This window comes from Puma concolor, chromosome D1 (assembly GCF_028749965.1).
Source record: "Puma concolor isolate L17-30 chromosome D1, mPumCon1.1.hap2, whole genome shotgun sequence".
In the NCBI taxonomy this organism is placed as follows: domain Eukaryota; kingdom Metazoa; phylum Chordata; class Mammalia; order Carnivora; family Felidae; genus Puma; species Puma concolor.
The window spans coordinates 89,743,612-89,760,093 of NC_141676.1; the positions used below are offsets into that span (position 1 = coordinate 89,743,612).

A 16,482-nucleotide genomic window follows, 5' to 3' on the forward strand; every position below is an offset into this window, starting at 1 on the left:
GAGGGAAGAGGAAGAAAAAAGAAGGAGGAAAAGAGGAAGAGGAGGAGGGGGAGGTAGAGGAGGGAGGAAGGGAGGGAAAAGAAAAAATATGGAAGGAAGGAAAGGTATCCACATGGGGGGGGGGGATAAAAAGGTAAAATTACCTGTGTTCACAGTCAACATGATCTTATATGTAGAAACCTTAAAGATTCTACACACACACACACACACACACACACACACACACACAACACACATACACACAAACACTGTTAAAACTAATAAAAAATTCAGAAAACTTACAGGATACAAAAATCAACAGTCAAAAAGAGTGCATATTTCTATATTGCTATTTCTATATAATAGCAATAAACAATCTAAAATGAAAATTCCATTTACAATAGCACCAAAAAGAATAAAGTGTTTAGAAACAAACTTAACCAAGGAGGCAAAATAAGTGTGCACTTACAACTATAAAATGTGGCTGAAAAAAATTAAAGACAGAAATAAATGGTAAGACATCCCACGTTTATGGATTGGAGACTTAATAATATTAAGATATCAATACTATCAAAAAGCAATCTACAGATTCAATGATAGTTCTATCAGAATCCCAATGACATTTTTTGCAGAAATAGAAAAATCCATTCTAAAATTCACACAGAATCTCAAGGGACCCCAAACAGCCAAAACTATATTAAAAAGAAAAATAAAGTTGAAGGACTCACACTTCTTGATTACAAAACTTACTATAAAGCCACAGTAATCAAAACAGCATGGTACTGGTATAAGTATAAACATATAGAATAGAGACCCAAGAAATAAAGTCTAATTTTGTGGTCAAATGATTTTCAAGAGGGGTGCCAAGACTATTTAATGGAGAAAGGGTAGTCTTTCAACAAATGGTGTTGGGAAAGTTGGATATCCATATGCAAAAGAATGAAACCGGACACTTAACTTAGCATCGTATGTAAAAATTAACTCAGACTGGATCAAAGACCTAAACATAAGAGCTGAAACTATAAAACTGTTAGAAGGCAATATAGAAAAAAACTCTTAACATTGGATTTTGGCAATGATTTCTTGGATATGACATTAAAAACAAATAGATGACAACAATAAAAAGTAGATAAATTGGACCAAATTAAAATTAAAACTTTTGTTACTCAAAGGACACTATCAAGAGAGTGAAACGATAACACACCAAAAGAGAGAAAATACTTGCTGATCATATATCTTATATCCAGAATATATAGAATTCCTACAACTCAACAACAACAAAAAACAAACCAATATAAAAAGAGGAAAAAGAGGGGCGCCTGGGTGGCGCAGTCGGTTAAGCGTCCGACTTCAGCCAGGTCACGATCTCGCGGTCCGTGAGTTCGAGCCCCGCGTCAGGCTCTGGACTGATGGCTCAGAGCCTGGAGCCTGTTTCCGATTCTGTGTCTCCCTCTCTCTCTGCCCCTCCCCCGTTCATGCTCTGTCTCTCTCTGTCCCAAAAATAAATAAACGTTGAAAAAAAAAAAATTTATAAAAAAATAAAAAAAAAAAGAGGAAAAAGACTTGAAAAGGCATTTATCCAAAAAAGATATACAATTGGTGAACAAGCAAATGTAAAGGTGCTCCACATCACTAGCCATTTGGGAGATGCAACTTGAAACCACAAGGAGATACTAGTTCATGCTCAAAAGCATAGAAAGGAAGGGAGGGAGGGAAGGAGGAAGGAAGGAAGGAAGGAAGGAAGGAAGGAAGGAAGGAAGGAAGGAAGGAAGGAAGGAAGAGGGAGGAAGGGAGGGAGTAAAAAGGAAGTGTTGGTGAAGATGTGAGAAACTGGAACCTTTTTCAGCCATTTGCCTCATCGCATCCAAGCAAACAAGATGGATCACCAGCAGCTCTACTGGAGCCATTCGAGGAAATGTGGCCAGCATTCTCATTTCTTGCTGCATCTGCTCAAACCAGCACGCTCTGAACTGGAAATACAGCCTCAATATGTGCTGCTGGTGTTTCTGTCAGGACACGAACGATATAGGCTTCATTAAGTTGGATAAACTGAACTTCCTTGAATGGGTCAACCAAGATACCTACCTTAACTGCAGATATCCAAGATACCTACCTAGTGTCAACTCATTGTACATAAAATAAAAATACTTCAATTATGAAAAAAAAAGAGTTGGAACTCTTGTTCACTGCTGGTGGGAATGTAAAATGCAGCCACTTTGGAAAACAGGTGTTGTGGTCCCTCACAAGGGTAAACATAAACTATACTACCATAGGATTCAGCACTTCCACTTCTAGGCTTATATTCAAAAGAATTTAAACCAGGGACTCAAACAGATACTTGTATACCAATATTCATAGCAAGACACTCCAAGTGTCCATCAACAGATAATGGACAAACAGAATGTAGTATACATATACAATGGAATGTTTTCTAGCCTTAAAAACAAATCAAATTCTGGTACATGCTACAACATGAACAAACCTTGAAAACAGTATGCTAAGTGAAATAAACCAGATAAAAAAAGGACAGATATTACATGATTCCACTTTATGAGTTACCAAGAATAGGCAAATTCACAGAAACAGAAAGTAGAATAGAGGTTTCTAAGGACTGTGGGAAGGGTAGAATGGGAGTTATCGTTTAATGTACACAGAGTTTCTGTTTGGGATAACGAAAGTGTTCTGGAAAGGATTAGTGGTAACGTTTGCACCACAATTCGAATGTACTTAATGTCCCTGAATTATACACTTAAAAATGGTTAAAATGGGGGGCTCCTGGGGGGCTCAGTTGGTTATGCGTTCGACTTCAGCTCAGGTCACAATCTCATGGCTTGTGGGTTCGAGCCCCATGTCGGGCTCTGTGCTGACAACTCTGAGCCTGGAGCCTGCTTTGGATTCTGTGTCCCCCTCTTTCTCTGTTCCTCCCCCACTTGCATTGTCTGTCTCTCTCCCAAAAACAAATAAATATTTTTTTTAAATGGTGAAAATGGTAAATTTTCTGTTATGTGTATTTTACCACAATAAAAAAACTTAACTATACTGGGGATGAAATGTGTTTTCATAGCCCTCCCAAACCACTCATTAAGTGTCATTTAATCTTTTTCCCTTTATTTAACCAAAATTTATTGAAAGCTAACCAATTGTCAGCTCTCTGGCAGGTTCTCAGCTTTCAAAGATACACAAAAAAATAGTCTTTGTCATAAAGGACTTTATAATGTGCTTGGAAAAACATAAAGTAAAATTAACAGATAAAACCATGTGATAAGTATCATGGTATTGGTTAAGTATACAGAAGTTATGAAGCACATAGGTAGGAGCATTTAGCTCAAGCAGGAAATATCTGGAAACATCCTTTCTAAAGGATATTAGTGACTAAGCTGAGTCTCAACATATATGAGTTAGCCAGAGGAAAGGGGAAAAGGGTTTCTCAGGCAAGAGACGTGATACATAAAAAGACACAGACAGTTGGGGCGCCTGGGTGGCGCAGTCGGTTAAGCATCCAACTTCAGCCAGGTCACGATCTCGCGGTCCGGGAGTTCGAGCCCCGCGTCAGGCTCTGGGCTGATGGCTCAGAGCCTGGAGCCTGTTTCCGATTCTGTGTCTCCCTCTCTCTCTGCCCCTCCCCTGTTCATGCTCTGTCTCTCTCTGTCTCAAAATAAATAAACGTTAAAAAAAGAAAAAAAAATTAAAAAAAAAAAAAAAAGACAGACAGTAAAGAGAATATAAACAGATTGGGAAAATATGCAGATTGGGAAATATAAGCAGAATATAAGCAGATTGGGAAAATATGATAACATGAAATTGGTGATGGTAAGGTGATGAGAGGAAGATAAATATTGGAGAGTAGACAAGGCTCAGAAAATAGATATCTTACATTATATGGGAGTTTGAACTGTATCCTAAGGGCAATGAGTAAAACATTGTACAAGCTTTTAGAAAGAGAAATCATGTGATCAGCTCTGTATCCCTGGCTACACTGTGGAGAATGGACAGAAGAGGGGCTCATCTCACCAGTCTTACACATGAGAACTGGTGAAGGGCCTGAACTAAGGTGCTGGTAATGGCCATGGAGACCGGCAGAAAGAATTAACAAATATTCATGATAACAACTCAGGAGACTAGTTACTGGTTGGGTATGGGTGATGGGAAGACTACGGTTTCTACCTTGGGAAATTTGGTGAATGGTAATACGATTCACTGAAATGAGAAACTCAAAGGAAGAAATAGGTCCAGGGCAAGACAAATCATTTTTCTCTGGAAATGTTGCATGTGAAATGACCGTGGGGCAGGAACAGATGGCTATTTGTTGTGGAGTTCAGGAAAAATGCTTGATGTACAGATATATATTGGTGAGCCCACTAAATAAAAAGGAGACTTTGCCTTAAATTCAAGGAATTGACATCTAAATATAAAATCCCATTGTAGAAGCAAATATACTCCTTCCAACACAGGGTAATTTAAGGAATGGAGCAGCTCCTCCACATGACATCAAAATCGAACCATAGGAGCAGTTGCCCTCTCAACTTTGAATGCAATAAACTTATGATAATAAACCAATTATTGGTAAACCTGGAAGCTTTCCAAATTGGTTCTCATTTTGAAGCAAGGAGGGACTTCTTCTATATACCTTGCCTATGGCAACTCAAATCCTAAATCTCCTTTTACATTTGAGATAAATCCTTTGGAAATTTTGTCAACAACCAGAAAAGAATAACTAACAAAGAAAAACAAAATGAAATAAAAATAAAACAAGTGTTAGTGTGCTGTATTTTTTTATGGATATTCATCAGTTTTTCCCATACCTGTTCTTCCTTCCTTGTACTGCCAACAGAAATTCTTCTTCCTAACAAGTGCATTTTATTTGTAGAAGAGTCCTAAAAGCAGAAGAAAGGGATGAAATAAATACAGACACATGCAACAACATGACTGAGCTGTGAAAACAGGCTAAGTGAAAGAAGTCAGGCACAAAAGAGTACATACTGTATTATTCCATTTATATTAAATGTCCACAACAGGCAAATCCATAGATAAAGAAAAATTTTTGCTTGCCAGGCTCTGTGGGTGGGGAGAACAAAAGGGTGACCGCTAGGGTGTACAGGGTGTCTTTTGGGGATGATGAAAAATGTTCTATATTGGTTGTTGTGAAGAACAATTCCATGGATACACTAAAACTATGGGAGTGTACACTTTAAAACAGGTGAATTGTATGGTATGTGAATTAGATCTTCAATAAAACTGTTACTAAAAAATAGTGGAAGAGGGAAACACAAGATTGGGCCAGAGTAACATGTGATGATGGGAAAAGGGTCAGAAAGTTGCTGACTTTGCAGATGGAAAAAGGAGACCAGGAGCCAAGGAATGCAGGTGGCCTCTGGAAGGTGGAAAAGACAAGATGGATTCTCCCCTTGAGCTTCCAGAAAGGGACAGCCCTGCCTACACCTTGCTTATAACCCAGCAGGACCTGTGTCAAGGCCCATAGAACTAGAAGGCAATACATTGTGTTGTGTTATGCCACTAAATGTGTGGTAATTATTGTTATGGTGGTCATCAGTTATGAGTGAGAGTAGGAAAAGAGGTATTGGGGGTTTGACAGAAGAGATGTTAGGAAATAGTCATCTAGGAAAATAAAAGAACTGACTAGCAAAATGTAGTACGAGTACAAGCCCGCATTAGGAAAACACTTAAGGGAATTGGGAACACCTTTCCCCCCATCCAGATGGCTACTATGGGAATTCTATTTTTGTAATACCTATCACTGGACAGCATTGCATTGATCTAAAGATGACCATCTGTCACAGCTTTGGTAAATCGCCATCTTACACTCCTTACCACAAATGCCTTCTAGATTGGGTTATTAACAAACTCACTGTCCCCCAAAATGAAAACAATAGGCAGCTAACTAAAGTCTTAAAGAAGTACTGACAAAACAAAAACAAAAACCCTCAATCCTTGCATAGGGTGCTGTGATTATTGCTTAACCCTTAAGACAAGCCACAGTCCAAATGTATATGCCAACAAAAAGTACACCCTAAAATAGTCGAGTCCTCCCTCTTCAGAGGAATCTCCCTAAGCTCTTTCTCAGGGATGGCCCTGTGAGATATAAACATGGGAAATTCTCCCAGAAGACAGAACCTGGGGCACACATACTGAAATTATTCCTTACTAAGGGGGTGAGTTAACAAATGAATGTCTATGAGATCTGCTGGTCCTATGATCTCCTTCACTCAACTCTTCAGCAAGATAGGAGATAAAATCTGTAGCTGTGACCAGTGTATGTCGCTTTCTCTTTTCTTCTTTCTAAAGGTTTTTAAGTTATAAATATCCTGTTTGTCTTTCATCACTTTACGTTTGTATTCTAGAACAACATACACACATTTAATTCATATGAATTCAAGTGGGCCTGAGAGAAAGAGGCATCAGATCATTTCACTCAGCAAGTGACTGTTCAGGGTAAGCATGAGAGAGAAGACATAAATGTGTCAATTCCTCAGCTGGTCTCAGCTTCCTACCTGGTGCAGTGTGGACACCTAGCAATCTGAGTGCACATCTAGAGTCCCTAAATAGAAACCAACAACTTCCTCTGGTGCTCAGTTGAAGAAAGAGCAATCTGTTCCAACACAGGAGGAAAAATCCACTGTGTTGGACTTTACTTAGAGGCAGCATGGCAGCCTCCAATATGGCTCGTAAACATTACACATTTTGCTTTACGGTGATTTAAGAGATTTTCAAAGGTAATTTTAACTATACGTGATTTTTAAATTTGTAATATGCATTTGTTGTATTAAGAATTTTCAGGGCGGGGCACCTGGGTGGCTCAGTTGGTTAAGCATCCGACTTTGGTTCAGGTTGTGATCTCATGGTTCATGAGTTCAAGCCCCACATTGGGCTCTGTGCTGACGGCTCAGAGCCTGGAGCCTGCTTCAGATTCTGTCTCTCTCTCTCTCTCAAAAATAAACATTTTTTTTAAACTAAAAAACAAAAAAGAATTTTGGGGGCACCTGGCTGGCTCAGTCAGAAGAGCATGCAGCTCTTGATCGCAGAATTGTGAATTCAAACTCCATGTTGGGTGTAGAGATCACTTTAAATAAATAAACAAATAAACAAACAAATAAATAAAACTTTTAAAAAAGACTTTTTAATTCTGTTATAGAAAATAAGAAAAATAAAAAATAAGGAGGCTAGATGAAACAGTACAGAAGCAAATGGCATGAGGGGTATATTGGAGAGATATAAAAATAAGTAGATCATACATGTTCTGAACTACAAAGTGAAAGAAGAACCAAGATGTACCAAATATTCACAATTCACTAAAGATGCATGAGGTACTTTAAGTGTTCAACATTTATGAGGTCTTAAATCAGCCATCCATAGATGATACTATTCTGGCCTCACTTGTCCTCTGCCCAAGAAATGTGGAATAAATCCACAGCTACTCACCAGGCTAATTTGTGAAATACAGCTATTGACTAGGTATACTTGCCTTTGCAATCTTTCTAATAGACAAGTGTGTCTGTTGGCTCCATGTAGCTTCAGTCTGTTGGACCCCTGCTCAAACTCAATTCTGATCCTCATTACCTCACCATAGGTGAGGAAAGCTGACACAGGAAGGGAAAAAAAGGATTAGGAACATTGTATGGCCTATATTTGGGTAGTATGGGTCTTTCAGCCCACTTCTACCTTATCCACAGTATGTTAATCTCCCTCACCTCTTTCCCCTTACTTCTCACTACCAGTACCCCAAGGTAATTTCTCACATGGCAGGAGCTGATTTTAGACCCTTTGCGAAGGTTGTGACTCTACTGTTTTGAGGATCATTAAATTTGTCATTTAGCCCATAGATTGCAAAATTGTGTACAACCATATCCAGACTTGATTCTGTTCATTCTGGGAATCAGATAAATGTAGCAGCTGGGATGTCTTTGAATAGTTTCTCAGTAAGAGGTGTCAAGCTATCTGTTGTTCTGTGTGATGAAATTACATTATAGCAGACAAGGGAGTTTATGAAACTGGATATATGGGAAGAAATATGTGTGTACTCTACTATGAGATTGTCTGCCTGGCATGCCCCATTCTCCTGGAAACTGTCCTCAGCATCCACATATCTGGCATGAAAGCCTCATGTTCTTATCATGCCCATTGTCTTGAATTAGGTGAGTGGTTCAGGGATGAGTACCTGACCTGAGCTAAACCAATAAGCCCCTTGGTTGGGATTTTTGAATTTAGGATTCAAAAAATTAAGGCCAGTTCCTCTCCAATGTAGACATTTGCGTAGTGTATTCCTACAAATTGCAGTACATTAGGATTTGAACCTGATGCCTTGGGTTCTAGAGCTAGATTGTTTAGATTTGAATCCTGACTCTGACATTTACTATCTACATGAGCTTGGGCAAATGGCTTAAATCTCTCTTTAGCTTCCTTAACTGTTGAAGTAGAGATAATTATAGTATCTACTTCATATGGTTGTAGTGAATATTAGAAGAACTTAGAATGGTACTTTGCACTCAAAAAATGTTACATATATTTGCTCTTTAAAAATAGAGACAAAGTATTTTATTTTTCCCAAATCTGACTTCAATTCAATGTTGTTCAATTCAGCATTTATTATTTGTGCACATACTATATTCCAAGCATTAAGTTAAGCTTAGGGAAAAAATATTGTGCCCAAAGAGACATGGTCCCTGCCTTCATGGAACTTAATAGTTCAGTGGCAGGGGCAAATATTAAAGAAATAGTCACATAAATACAACTACGAGAAGTGCTATGAAGGATAAGTAGAAGGTGATATGAGAGGTTATAATTGGAATACCAGTCTCAACTTCCTTACGAAAGCAATTTAAAAGTTAGTATGGAAAGAGGAAGTTGGAGACAGTTTTCCAGACAGAGGGGTCATGCACAAAGGCCCTGAAATGGGGAAGACCTTGAAGATTTAGGAAATTTAAAAAATGGTCAGTGTGGCTCAGATATAGTAAGAAAAGGAGCTAGAAAGAGGTATAAAATGGGGTGCCTGGTGGCTCAGTTGGTTAGGTGACCTACTTCGGCACAGGTCATGATCTCATAGTTTGTGAGTTCCAGCCCCGCGTCAGGCTATGTGCTGACAGTTCAGAGCCTGGAGCCTACTTCAGATTCTGTGTCTCCCCTCTCTCTACCCCTTCCCTGCTCATGCTCTGTGTCTCTCTGTCTCTTAATAATAAGTAAAAAAAACCTTAAAAAATTAAAAAAAAAAAAAGGAAAGAGGTATAAAATGAGGTTGGAGAAATAGGCAGGGAGCAGATCATTCAGGACCTTGTAAGAGGAGTAGGATAACAAAGATTCAAGATCTTGGAAGTTAGGTTAAGAATTTTTTATCAGGATGGTAGTAGTTGAAAATGAGAGTAGATGGGGTTAAGAGATATTTAGTAAAAAGGGAAAGAAGCAAGTATCTATCCTGCTGTCTTATATAAATTAAACCACTAAGTAATCCAATAATTGAAGAGGGGTAACTTCCCTCTGTAGAAACATTGCAGCTAATATGTGAAGAATGATAGAATTATATCCCCATTTAAAACTCCTAATGAATGAATTTCTCCAGGCATTACTCAACAGCAGTTACAAAGGAGATTACATTAGAAGAAAGATAAGCACACACTGTATGTCTTCTAATGGAAAAACACACCACCACCTATGAAAACACCTTGTTAAAAAATTAAACCTGAATCTAATAAAACATCTAGATCTTACTACCAATTTATAAAAAATACAGAGGACAAAGGAACATGTTAAGTATACCATGGGGATGCAACTGACAAAATTCAGATTGTGACCAAAACTACAGGGCAAACAACTTACTTCCTTAAATAAAAATAAAATATTACTAGGAAAACAGAGACAAAAATATAGAAGATTATTTTTTTAAAAATAGAGGATTGGGGTGCCTTGGTGGTGCAGTCGGTTAAGCATCCGACTTCAGTTCAGGTCATGATCTCAGGGTTCGTGAGTTTGAGCCCCATATCAGGCTCTGTGCTGACAGCTCAGAGCCTGGAACTTGCTTCGGATTCTGTTTCCTTTCTCTCTGCTCCTCCCCTGCTTGCACTCTCTCTCTCTCTCTGTCAATAATAAATAAATGTTAAAAAAAAAAATTCTGTTAAATACAGAAGATTTAAAAGATACAGCAACAGGGGTGCCTGGGTGGCTCATTTGGTTAAGAGTCCGACTTCCAGGGGCGCCTGGGTGGCTCAGTTGGTTAAGGTCCGACTTCGGCTGGGTCCTGATCTCACAACCCATGAGTTCGAGCCCCGTGTCCAGCTCTATGCTGACTACTTGGAGTCTGGAGCCTGCTTTGGATTCTGTGTCTCCCTCTCTCTCTCTGCCCCTCCCCTGCTCTCTCTCTCTCTCTCTCAAAAATAAACATAAAAAAATTTTTTTAAAAAAGTCCAACTTTGGCTCAGGTCATGATCTGGAGATTGTTGAGTGTAAGCCCCTGGGGCTCTGTGCTGACAGCTAGAAGCCTGGAGCCTGCTTCAGATTCTGTGTCTCCCTCTCTCTCTGCCCCTTCCCTACTCATACTGTCTCTTTCTTTCAAAAAATTAAAATAAATGGGGGAGCCTGGGTGGCTCAGTCGGTTAAGTGTCCAACTTCAGCTCAGGTCGTGATCTAATGGTTTGTGAGTTGGAGCCCTGCATCGGGCTTTGTGCTGACAGCTCAGAGCCTGGAGCTTGCTTTGGAGTCTGTCTCCCTCTTTCTCTCTGCCCCTCCCCTGATCACACTCTGCCTCTCTCTCAAAAATAAATAAACATAAAAAAAATTAGCAAAAAAAAGTTAAAAGAAAAACATATTAAAAAATTAAAAAAAGATACACCAACCAAAATCAGCCAGTTCCTCTCTGAAACAAATTATACATATATATAGTAATATTTATGAGTCTATTGGAAATGTAAATAATTTATATTATAAAATAATTGCTATTTTTAAATTATAATGGCATTGTGGCATTTTTTCTATCTTTTGTAGAGATATAGACTCAAATATTTACATACGGTATCTGCAATTTGCTTCAAAATAATATGGGAAGGGGAAAATAGCTGGGGGTATGGAGGAAGCAACATTGGCCACTGGTTGGATTTGGGGGCTTGGGTGATAGGTACACACTTATATATTTTTTATGTTTTTTTAACTCTTCTATATTTTATACGTGTAAAATTCTTCACTGCAAAGAAGTTATTTTTCTTTAATTTGGAAAGCAAAATTGACATAAGTGAATAAACAACTGGATATCCTGCAAGGATGTGTATGATGGAGGTGTCAGGGATGATTCTGGGTTTCTGAGTTTTATTTCTAGATGTGAAGTGGTACCCTTCAGTGACTTAGAAAACAATGAGCGAGAACTATGTTTACAGAAGGCCATTACTCTATTTTGGACTGGACATGTTGAGTCTGAGGTGTCTCTGAGACAACCAAGCAAAGTAGAACTAATAGGCAGTTAGATAGGCAGACAGGGAACTGGGTAGGCAGAACTGGGCTAGTGGTATACATTTAAGCATCAATAGTTGCCTGGGCATTGGTTTCCAGACTTGAGCATTGATCCGAAATACTTGGGAGAGTTCATACAAACACAGATGACTGGGCCCTAACCCCAGAACTTCTGATTCATAGGCCTAGGGATGATTTAAGAATTTACATTTCTCAATGAGAAAGAATGAATCATGCCATTTGCAGCAACATGGATGGAACTGGAAGGTATTATGCTGAGTGAAATAAGTCATTCAGAGAAGGACAAATATATGTTTTCACTCATATGTGGATCTTGAGACATTTAACAGAAGACCAGGGGGGAAGGGAAGGTGAAAAAAATAGTTACAGAGAGGGAGGGAGGCAAACCACAAGAGACTCTAAATACAGAAGGCAAATTGAGGGTGGAGAGGGCAAAGGGGTGATGGGCATTGAGGAGGGCACTTGTTGGGATGAGCACTGGGTGTTGTATATAAGCCAATTTGACAATAAATTGTATTTTTAAAAAATAATAAAAAAAGAATTTAAATTTCTAACAATTTGACAGATGACACTGATGCTGTATGTAGGCCTGAGTACCTCATTTTAAGAATCACTGGCCAAGGAATATAGTATGAACACTGGTTCTCAACCTTGGATACACAGTGGGAATATCAGTAAAGACAAGGAAGAGAGTGTTCAAGTTGGAAAGAATGGTCAACAAGACCAAATGCTGCTCCAAAGTCCAGTAAAATAACAGTGAAAAATGACCTTTGGATTAGCAACATCAAAATAACTGGTGATTTTAAGAAGATTTTAGTGGAGTGAAGGGAAAATAAAATTAGAGGGGTTGAGAAGTAATGAAGAAAGTTCAAAAATGAAGAACAGTGAGTATAGATAATTCTTTTGAGAAGTTTGGTTGAGAGTCATGTGAAAGAGAAAAATAGTATTGTGTCTGGTGGGGAGGTGGGACTAACAACAGACATAAGCATTAAGATTAAATCACTGCCCACTTCCTTGAATTAAAAAATTAAAATTAAACCATAAATTCCCTTTCTGAAGATGAGTTGTGTTCCAATAGTTGTATCCTAAAGACCAGAAGAATCTTCAAAAAATAAAAAGGATGAAATCTAATCTTGGGTATTCTGGCATCTTAGGGAGGAATGGGTACATTTATTGAAACACAAGCTTTTTCCCTGACATTGTAGGTCTTGGGAAGCTGCCATTCTACCAGGTGATAAAATTGGCTTCCACATTCATGTATTTCATCATCAACTTGTTCATCCATTAAACGTTTATCAAATACCTATTATGTGCTAGACACTGTGCTAGGTTCTGGGATTACAGTGTTCAATGACGAGTCATTAGAATTCCAGTGGTAATCACTGCTAATGAGTGTACGAGTTTCTTCTTGGGGTAAGGAGAATGTTCAAAAATTGATTGTGGTGATGGCTTCACAATTCTGTGAATACACTAAAATCCACTGAATTATACACTTTAAGTGGGTAAACTCCACGGCATGTGAATTACACCTCAATAAAGTTCATATATAAATGAGATCTGAATATTGAGAGGAATTAGCTAATGAATGAAAGTATTTCTACACAGAGGGAATAATGTGTGCATTGGCGGAAAAAGTGTGGCATTTTAGAAGATGTGGGGGAAAAATTCTCTGACTGGCATGTTCCTTGACAGAGTATAACAACAGATGAAGCTGAAGATACTGACATAGCCCAGATTGTACTGTCATAAACCCTAAAGGTTTGGGGACTTTATCCTAAGAACACTAGGAAGCCAATTGTTGTGCAATATGATCCTTATGCATTCTTATACTGCCAACCATGTAGAGAATGAAGGGAAGAAAGAGGGTATTTGAAAAACCAAATAAGTGATATTATAATTCTCCAGGCACAAACTATTGGTATTTTATTTTTTATTTTATTTTTTTGTTATTTTTGAGAGACAGAAATGAGCGGGAAAGGGGCAGAGAGGAGGGGGAGGGGCAGAGAGAGGAAGACACAGAATCTGAAGCAGGCTTCAGGCTCAGAGCCGTCAGCACAGAGCCCCAGGGGCTTGAACTCAAGAATCTCGAGATCATGACCTGAGCCAAAGTTGGACGCTTAACCAACTGAGCCACTCAGGTGCCCCCAAACTACTGGTATTTTAGATTAGGATGGTGGCAACAGGAATGGACAAATTCAAGACTTGTTAATGGATTGGAATCACGATGTAGTGGTGGTAGCTGACATGACTTGTTCTGTTACAGAACCTGGTCTGGATCACCTGGGGAAGGAACCAAGTGGCACTCGGAGATCTTGGAAGGCAGGAGGCTTATTTCACACCAGGGGCTCAGAGGAGATCACTCTCCAGGGGTCTGAGTCCTGAGCATAAGCAGAAGGAACAATTTATAGTCTGTTACTTCTGTATTAGTGACAATTTGGCGCACGCATGGCAAGTGGGGCAGGAAGAAGAACCCAGAAGAGCCTTCCCTCTGGGACTGGAATTTCCCTATCAGTCCTGTTGGCCATCTTATAACAGATTTCTCCCTATCAGTTCAATTAGGTGGATGATGAAATGAAAATACAAGAGGTGCAAAGTTTGGGGTGGGGAGCAAGTTATTTTTAATATAGTTGGGATGATCTAATAAGAGAACAAGGATGATTTGTGCAGTAATAAGCTCTCCTCCACTGGGATTATCCAAGTCAGACTAGAGATCTTTCTGTTGAGTTGAAAGCATTCTAGCTCTAAAATAAATTGGGGACTAAAAAACTAAATACCCATTCAGTTGCCATTTGTGCCAAAATTTGGTCCCCAAAACATCTCATGGCTGAAATGAGCTGTCTCCCTGGAACTTGATTTCCTCAGAATCATCTATACCAGGTTAATAATTAAAGTTCCTCATGGGGTTTTCATTTGTTTCACCTGTGAGCAGGATTCTGGTTTCATAAAATCCTGCAGCAGTATTATTTAACCTACTGTCAAAGAAAGGCCTACTTATTCCACCAACCCAAAGGCAAGTCTCTTCTCGCCCAGGAAGAAAAAGGTGGGAGGCTGCAGTAGCCACAGAAACTGACCCTGCCCAAAGCCAAAACATAGAGAGGGCTCCTACAAAGTTAATCTCGTATTTTTTCTCACACCCTCTCCAAGTATCTAGCACTGTGCCCTTAGGGCCCAACAGCCTTTTGTTGGTTAACTGATCCTCCACACCTGGGGTGAAGGTGGGGCGAGAGATGATCGAGTTTTTAAATATAGAATTCAAAAGCACAAAAGGAAGAGAAAAGGAGAGGTGAGAATAACCTCAGGAAAGATTTTTGTGTGTGTCAACACCACTCCTCTAGCCTTTGAAGGAGCTGCCACCTGGGTCCCTTAAGACACAGTCAAGGTTTACCTAATGAGTTTTACTGACTGACTTATCAAATGCCCTAGGTAGATAGATGGGATTTGTTTCACTCCTTTATTCCCACCCTGACTCTTCTCCGGTTTTTACCTTCTGCTCACACTCTAACACAAACCCCACCAGGGCCTCAAGCTCCTGCCCCTTCCAGATCCTTGCTGTTGCTGCCATCCCTCTCCTAAGGTTAAGCCTCTGCCTTCTCCTTCTGCAAATCTCAGCACAAAACTTGCTGGGCCTAATTCGCATCCTTCTGACTTTTCTCATCTGTGAAATGGGAATAATAAAAATGATGGTGGGCATAATTGTGAAACCTATCTAGTATAATTGCCATGAGGGATTAAACATTTTACATACTTGAGAATGTGTTGTAACTGCAAAAGACTATAAAATTAGACGTTATTTTCATTGCCTTTATTTCTCAAGTAGAGTACAATGGTTAGAATCAGGGCGCCAAGATGCTTGGCTTTTTCTCAAAGGGATTAGAGAAGGGGTTGATGTTAGATGCCGCCAAGTATTTCAGAGAAAAAATCCACTCCACGTCAAGCAGGACGTCAACTCACCTTGCACAAAAAGCCCTTTGGAGAGAAGTCTTTCGGCTCCAAAGCTGGAGGCGTGGGAAAACACAGTACTCAGAGCAAAAAGCCCGAGGCGCTCTGGGCCTCTAGGCCGGCAACCCAGTCAGCCTCCACGCACCTGGGGCGCGCTTCCGCCTGCAGTGAGCGCCCCTCCTACCGCCGGGTCTCAAGTCCCGCCCGGCCTGCGGAAGCGAGCACTTAGGGTCTTGGGTATTTTAACACTTTACAGGACTCTGCAGTAGACCAAGAACTTTAAAATCCCTCAGGCAGTATCGGTCACTTTGGGGTGCAGCGCACACTCCCCCCGCGGGAAGGCCCCGAGGAAGTGATGGTGTAATAAAATGAGACTCGAAGTTGTGTAAGGAATTGGCACATTTTTTGAACAGCTCTAGGTGCCCCCGTGTTTGGGGGGAATGAGACAGATTTGAGTGTTGATTTCTCCAGTCATTTCAGAACCGCACTTCCTGCCAGATCGCCCAGAGAAATGCTAGAACAATCTTAGAGCACCTCAAGAGAATGCCAGTGGGTGCAAAGGCGGTTCGGGATTGGGTAGACCGGCCGCGGGCTTGTTGTCTACAAAGTAAGGGACCGCGTCCCTCACCTGTTTGGTCTTACCTCTTTGCTGGCCTTGGTTCCCAGGGTGAAAAATGGGCGGACTACTTACTCACCCACCTCACCGAAAGAGGCTGGGCGTTCCGGTTTCAGCCCCGCTACAGAAACCACTCAAGAAACGAGGAGTTTCTTTCGTTTTCAGTTCAAAGAAAAAAAAAAAAATGCAAGAAGCGTGAACCATGCCTAGAAATGCTTCTCTCAGCGTTAAGTGGGGACGGCTAGAGGAAGGACAAATTGGGCAGTACTTATGCCGCATATTAATGTAAATCCGCACGTGTACGTATACATAAACACGCACAGACGGTGTCAAAACCCACGGGTGTGCAAGGACACCAAGGCACCCACAGCTCTAGTCCCGACGACCGGGAGCGGCCTCTTCTGCGCTTGCGCTTTAACCGCGTTTTCCCCGACCCCCACCCCGCTGGCGCCCCGCCTCCGAGCTCGTTCCGCCCCGCCCAC

At 40.2% G+C, this 16,482-nt stretch overlaps 1 long non-coding RNA gene and 1 pseudogene across 1 annotated transcript; one reads left to right on the forward strand and one right to left on the reverse strand.

The window, feature by feature from the left end:
• The first annotated feature begins 1,856 nt into the window (after window positions 1-1,856).
• On the forward strand, window positions 1,857-2,137 carry LOC112865791 (small ribosomal subunit protein uS14 pseudogene; annotated as a pseudogene).
• An 11,214-nt stretch (window positions 2,138-13,351) lies between these two features.
• Window positions 13,352-16,417, reverse strand: LOC147576855 (uncharacterized). The gene is made up of 2 exons (XR_015241207.1): window positions 15,397-16,417; window positions 13,352-13,823 (listed from the first exon to the last, which is right to left on the reverse strand). It is a non-coding gene; the product is annotated as an uncharacterized LOC147576855 (long non-coding RNA).
• Window positions 16,418-16,482: the final 65 nt, after the last annotated feature.